A 7513-nucleotide genomic window follows, 5' to 3' on the forward strand; every position below is an offset into this window, starting at 1 on the left:
TGCATCGCCGCTTGCAGGGCGTCGTGGGCGTTCTCGCCCGAGTTGGCGACGTGGCTGATGACCAACACTTCGATGACAGCGCTGCTGCCACTGTCAGCTCGAGGGAGAGGATCGTGGAAGACCACCACGTCGGAGGGGTAGGCGTCGAGCGATATCGTGTCGGAATCGACAAGCATCGGGTCGGTGGAGCCGACCGACTCCAAGTCTGCAGCAGGCTTGCCGGAGACGTGAAGCTGGTCGAGGAGGCTGACGAGGCGGCTCTCGGGGTAGTCCGTGCCCGCGTCGGACGCGGGCTCGTCGGAGATGCGAGTCTCGCCGAGCAAATCGGCGAGGCAGCTCGCCGTACAGGCGTCGTCGACGCCTTGCAACGCCTCGAGGCAAACGCCATCGGGCGCAGCAGGCTGGCTGCGCTCGCGGGGGAGGAAGAGGGTTCCCGTCCAGAACAGGTCTCCGGACGACGGTGCACCTGGCCCCACGGTGGGCGCCAAATGTCGGGTGGTAGGTGCGACATATGCCAACGGGTGGCTTATCATGGTGGGTGCCAGTAAGACGTCGCCGGTGCCTGGAAACGGGATGAGGCGAAGACATGCACGCCGGCGAATCTTACCCAGGTTCGGGGCTCTCCGTGGAGATAACACCCCTAGTCCTGCTCTGCGGGGTCTCCGCATGATCACTAGATCGAAATGAGTAGCTACAAATGCTCCTTGAGCTGTTGGGTTCAAGGGAGAAGAAGAGCAAGGCTAGCTCTTGCTTCCCTCTCTCTTTGGTGTGTGTATAACTCTAAGAAGCCAACCCTTTGCATGGGTGTCCCAGGGGGTTTATATAGGCCTACCCCCCGGGGGCACAATTGTAATCCGGCTGGGCGCTGGTCCCAGCCGTCAGTGTCTACGCTCGCCGGCTTCTCCGCCGGCCGTTGGGGCCCGCCGACTCGTGGGTCCCGCCGGCTGCCGGCCTCTTGGTCGACACGCCAGCCCCACCGCCTAGGGTCTTGTTGGCGGCTACTTACTGTAGCCTCGCCCTTGATGACGAGGGCTCCGTCGAGGTAAGCGTGGCTACAGTGTGCCGCCTCGAGGGCTCTCACTGTAGCCTTACCTCGTCTTGTCTCCTTAATGTGGCACATGCTTCGAGGGAGGGGGTAGCAGGCTTCTGGGGGCCGGCTACGCCCTTGGCCGACTGGGGGAGGCCGGGCCGCCTTCGCGCCTCTCTCTGGCTGAAGGGGCCCGCCGCCCGTGGGCCGTACTGGCGTCTGTCGTGGGTGACGTTGAGGCCAGCATGGCTACAGTGCCGAGCCGGACGGGAGATGGCCGTCCCGTACGGCGTCCTGTGGCCATGCCTGCCTCGGGCTTCGGGGGTAGTGGGCCGCACTGTGGCCACACCCCGTCTTGTCACCGTTATGTGGGTGTAGTTTTGGTGGGTGCAGTCTTGGAGTCGGCGTTCTTCGTGGCCGGCTCTGGGGAGTCGGTGTTCTTCATGGCCGGCTCTGGGGAGTCGGCATCCTCTATGGCCGGCATCCTGGAGTCGGCCACCCCATGGTTATCTTGGGGGGAGGTTGCTGAGGATGGGTCACCTTCTGAGAGTCGGCTTAAGAGGTAGCCGGCCGGGGAAGGCGGCCCAATGCTTGAAACACATGAAGGCCCAAATGGCCTGATAATTTTTGGAATAGCCAGGGGCAGTCGGTTAGGATACCCGTGTCTATTTACTCCGACACTGCGCCCGCAGATGGGGCGCCTCCCTCCCTCGCATAGGAAGGTGCGCCCGACGTCCTCCTCAGGCTGGGCTCGGGGGCTCTCATCTGGAGGGCCTCTGACCTAGCCCATGTCACGAGGGAGGCGCTCGGGCACCACATGGAGGCGTGCTTTGCTGCACGCTTCCCTCAAGAGAGCACAAGGCGTGGAGTGCATGGTGCTCAGGAGTTCATCACCAAGGTGACTGAGGAGCTTCAAGGGGCGAGAGCCATGTGCGGCGACCACCGCCCACCACCTGGCACGGCTCCGCGTCCTGGCAAGAACGACAAGCTGCGCGTCTGCATCGGCATCCCAGGACTCACTAGGGCGGCATCTCAGGCGCGTTTCTGTCCTTCGCGTGTTGGACGGTGCGAGGGTCCACCTCACAGCTATGTTCGCATGCCTTCGGCTTGCCGAACGCGGCTGTCACCTTCCAGCGCCACTTGCGGAGCGTTCTGGCGGCTCAGGAGGGCAGGCATCACGCAGTCCTGGCAGAGATGGCGATGGTTCTTCAAGAGCCGCCCGGGCCCCCAGAGCCTCCTGAGGCTCAGGACCCTAGCGACTCATGAGGAGCAGCTTCGTCAGCATGCATCTTTAGCTACTCCAACACCTCTTCAACAATGGTGCCAGGTGACATTTTCTGGTTTATTCAGCTGGGGGCGCCCCTCGGGCTGCATCATCCCCAGGTTGCATGGGCATGTCCCTGCGACATGTATCATTTTGCATCTTTAGCTTACTCTGTCGGGGGCGCCCCTCGGGCTGCATCATCCCCAGGTCGCATGGGTCCGTCCCTGTGGCATGTATCATCCTTGCAATTATCTAAGCTAGCATTGCTTGAGTTATCTTATGATTATCACCTGCCTATCCGGTACTTCGATACCATGAACATTGTGCACCCTTGCAAGCCCACCCACGACCGCCTCATGATTAAGGACTGGCACGGCGTCTATGCTCGGGTCCGTCCCTGCAGCGTCGCTAAACCCAAGAGGCTGAGCTCTGGCTCGCGGGCCATCTCCCGTGTACGTCACCTCCCATGGCCCTTGGTGCCATGTTCTCACATGAGCTGATCGCGGACGGACAGGCCAGGGCACGCGACCCGGTGCCTCGCCACCACAGGAGCCACGCGCCGGTCGTCTTTCCTCAGGATTTTTCGCATGAGAAGACTAGGCACGGTGTCTGTGCTCGGGTCCGTCGCTGTAGCATCGATAAACCCAATGACTGAGCTTTGTCTGGTGGGCCGGCCCTATTCACGTCACCTCCTGGGGTCGTTGGTGTTTGGCCTTCTCATGTGATCACCTCAGGAGATTTATCCGGTGCAGGTTTCCTAACCATCTCGCAGGGCCACCATAGCTATCAAGAATCGAGACCAGACGCAACCCGCCTTGAGGTAGGGTCTCGTGAGTCCCGCACTGGCTCACAAGTGCCCAGACACACCTCGTCTAGCCCTGCCGTGCAAGCCACGTGTCAGGGCGGGGCTGTACACGCCCCGGGGGCTCCACTCAGAGGGAGCCCTCACCCACGCACCAGTGGAAGCACCATGCTCCGTGCTGGCAGTCGAGGAGCGGCTATGCCCGTGCAAGTGCGGAAGCGCTACGCTCTGCGCTGGTGATAAACAACTGAGGGCGGCCCCATGGCCGTACCAACCTCAGGGAGCCTCCAGGCTCAGTGTCTAGTCTCGTCGTAACACTTCCCCTCGGGAGAGTCACGCGAGGGGGCTGGGCACGGGGGCTATGCTCGGGTCACACCCAAGCATACGCCACCCTGCCAGGTCCCTCGGACCTGGTCGTCGCGTGCCCCTCCCGAGCGGGGCCTCGGCGAGGGCAGGTATGGAGGTCTGTTCATACGTCAAGGGGGACTCCTGAGCATCGCGACTCAGGAGCCTAACTAGCCACATGGCCCCTCACCCCTTGGTCTCGTCCTAGTGATCTGGACGACCCAACGGCGGCTGAGGCATGCGCGGGGCTAGGCCCTGCCAACGCAAAACGCTAAGGCCTAATTTCCCGTTTCCCACCCGATGGTTGTTCGTACGTCAAGGGGGACCCCTGAGCATCGCGCCTCAGGACCCTAACTGGCCACGTAGCCCCTCACCCCCTGGCCTCGTCCTGGCAATCCGAATGAGCCAGCAGCGGCTAAGGTATGCGCGGGGCCGGGCTCTGCTGACATAGAACATTAAAGCAAACGGGAAGGAAATTGCAGAATCCTAATAAGTTATTACAAAACATACTGTTCTTCAAATAGCAGACACAGGTTTTAAACGCCTCCATGAGGCATGGTGCATGTTGCAGGAGATGAAGTGGGAAGAGGCGCCGTCAGCAAGCCCCCTCGTCAGCCTTGGCAGCTGCCATCACCTACGAGGAGCGCTCCTTCGTTGACGGTGTTGCCGCCGCCCGTGCCGTCCACCGGAGCCACAGGGCCAGCGGCACCGTCAGTCGGGGGTGCAGGGTCGATGGCAAGGAACTTATTCAATAGGGCCTCCACCTGGCCCTTCACGGCTTCGGCAGCAGCTGTGCAGCGCTCTTCGTCCACGGGCGCGAGCAGGACACCGAGGTCGGCATCAGGGTCGCGAAGATGAAGGTGGCTGAAGATGTGTGCCAGGGCTAATGAGGAGAGCGTGCGGGCTTCCCCCTCCACCATAGGGCCGATCCCGTTGACGACACCCTCGAGCATTGTGACAAGCTGAGGGAGCAGCTGGGCGGGGCCCTCATCATCAGTCGCCAACGGCTTCTCCAAGCCCTTCTCGTAGAGCTCCTGCAGTGCCTCGCGGGACCTCAGCCCAAGAGATTTGAAGGCCACGCGATCCTCGGCAATAACCTTCGCCTTGGCCTCCAGCTGGACCTTCTCCGCTTCCACCTTCTTCTCTAGCTCCTCCAGGCGGCTGCGTTCTGCGGCCTGCACCCTCGCCGACTGCTCCAGCTCGGTGTCACGGCCGGCGACCGCGTCGTCTCGGGCCCTCATCTTCTCCTCCCACGCCTTGCGATCACGAGCCTCGACCGCGCGCTCATTGCGCATGGTCTCCAGCTCGACCTCCACCAACCGGCAACACTCCTTGGCAACCTCAGCTTCCTTCAGCGCTACATCACAGGCGACAGCGGCCAGGCCAGCTGCCAGGCCAGCGGCCGCTCACCCTCCTTGGAAGCTGCTATGGCCTGGCTCCTCGCTGCCTTGACGGACGCGTCAGATCGCAGCCACCCCAAGATCAACTCCAGGCGCCCTGACGCCAGGCGACGGTTGGCGCCTTGAAGGTCGTCCCGAAGCTGGGTCAGCGTGGAAAGAGCCTCCTCCAGAGCGTCGGGCGACGCAGAAGGATCACGGCCCTGCGGCATGATGGGAGGAGGAGGAGACAGCGTCATCACCAAGGCCTGCGAGTTGGTAGCAACAGAAGAAACTGGGGGCTCCTGGACCTTTGGGACCTCGGCAGGCGAGATGGGAGCGGGCGCCTCCGGAGCCGACTTGGCTGTGGAGGTCGTTTTCTCCTGGGGTCGGTCCTCCGGACCTCGCGAGGATGACCGGGCCGGAGAGGCACGAGCCCCCTCGCCGCCTTTCCGCGCCAGAGGAGGTGCAGCCGTGGCAGGATGTTGGGTCCGAGAGGGTGCGGCCGCTCCCTCTCTCTTCTTCTTCGCCACCAGCATTGGCCTGACGGTGCAAGGGCAAAGCATCAAGAAGCAGCGGCAGGAGCAGGAGCGAAATCAGGGCTAAGCACTTACTGGTCTATGGCGGCATAGTCCCTCGGCCTCTTCTGAAGCACGAAGCACGAAGGCTTCGCGGCCTGGGGCACCGGCGTGCGAGTCCCAGGAGCGGATGAGGGTGCGGCAGCTGGCTCTGCGGCAGCACCTGTCGGCGTCAAAGTAGGGGCGCCGCCTCGGGAGATCAGCGCCGACCTGCTCTTCGTCGGGACCCCAACCAGCGGCTTCTTCGAGGGAGTGACCTTGGACCTCGTGGTGACCCCAGCGGGGGGCAGGGACTCCCTCACCGGATGGTCATTGGCGTTGTCGTCGTCGGGGAAGGCGCGGAGGAGATCGGTCATGCGCCGAGGGGAAGTCTCCCCCGCCCCCTCCTGGGTAGCCTCCAAGTCCAGCCCCTCCTCCTCGCCAGAGTCACCAGAGGACAGCACCACCGGGGCCTCGGCGGGCACTGGCGACACGAGCCCGTGCTCGTTGAAGACAGGCATGGCAGCAGCAATCTCTACCCCGTCAGGGCGGCAGCAATCTCTACCCCGTCAGGGCGGTGGTACAGTGGAAGATGGGTGTCCGGCGGGTACTCCTTATCCTCCCCAACCAAGAGGCGGGGAGCCGTGCCCAGCTCCTCGTCGGACAAGGGGTCCGAGCGCAAGCGGAGGTCGCCCCCTCGTCCTCAAGCTTTCACAGGGGGCGCGAGCGCACCTGGAGCGGGGCCAGGCGCTACGCGAGGAACTCCTTGACTATCTTGGCCCCCGTCAGCTTCTCCGCCTTTGGGTCGTCGGGCTTTAGGTCGGCAGCCATCTTCTCCAGCACATGCTTCAGCTAGGGGTCGGCAAGCTTCACATTGAACCAACCCTCGTGGGGCGAGGGCATCCCCGTTGGCAGCGACAGACGAGGGTAGGAGCACTTGGCGTCCATGAGGACCCACTTGTTCCTGAAGCCCTCAGCCTCCTTCCCAGCCTTCAAGATCGCGTTGGTCCCGTTAGCCGGGACGAGGTTGGCGCATCCCGAGCAATGGCCCTCCTTGTTCCGGAGGTACAAGAAGTGGCGAAGCAGCGCCACGGATGGCATCAGCCCCACGAATGCCTCGCACTAAAAGGCGAAGATCGACAGGAGGAGAACGGAATTGGGATGAAGATGGAGGGCGTGGAGATTGTAGTGGCTGAGCACGGCATAGAAGAAATCGAGGAAAGGAGGGACCAGCCCTGCGAAGACACTATTCAAGAAGAAGGGATGAAAGGTACTGCCCAGAGCCTCAGGCTTGGCGGAGCCGGCCCGAAACGCTGCCTCTCTTCCCTCGTCGTCGTCGCCTGCCGTCATTCGGCGCGCAGCGGCCAGCTTCTCCTCCGAGATCGTGGGTGCGCTCAAGGCTGGCTTGTACCAGGCGGGTGAGCATGAGGCCTTAGCCTTGTCGGGCACCATCGGATGCGAGCTCGGGGAGGATTTCTGGCAGATCGAGAGTCTCTTGAGGCAAGAAGGAGAAAGGGGATCTGGATCGAGGCGAAGGAAGGCAATGAAAGCTCTGCGGCACGCGCCAGCCTTTTGTCAGTCGAGGACGGTTACCGAGGCAGCGTGGGGAAGCGGAGACACCCATGTCCCATCAATCACCACGCGTCGACCAAGGCCGCAGGTGGTTGGGGCCCGTGGCGCTCCGCACTTGCCCTTTGGCTTCGCCTCGAAGCCAAGTTCGAGCGCGCCTTGGGCCCGGGGGCTACTGTCGGCGTCCTGGGAACGGGGGTACCCAGACTTTCCTGCCTGCAGCCCACGGCGTGGCTCCACCAATGGCCCGGTACGGCCCAGCTTCGACAACACAACTCGAGACCCTCGCGAGGGGCCAAGCCTTGCGAGGCGGACGACACCAAGACCTCCCTGGGGGCGGCCTCGCTAGGCTGGCTCCCGAGGAGCGGAGATTTCTATGCAAGGGGCACCTCACAAGGTTCACGTGACGTGAGCCATGACGACCAAGGCCAGGCGGGCGCCAGCGGGCGCAGTGTACCAGTTTCCTCTTTGGTGATAAAGAGGCAGGCGCAGGCGAGGAGTCATGAGGTATCAGGCAAAGGTTTCCATATCGGTGCAACAAGACCAAGACCAGCAGGACGGCAGGACGGAGGT

The sequence above is a fragment of the Triticum aestivum genome, chromosome 6D, assembly GCF_018294505.1.
Source record: "Triticum aestivum cultivar Chinese Spring chromosome 6D, IWGSC CS RefSeq v2.1, whole genome shotgun sequence".
In the NCBI taxonomy this organism is placed as follows: Eukaryota; Viridiplantae; Streptophyta; class Magnoliopsida; order Poales; family Poaceae; genus Triticum; species Triticum aestivum.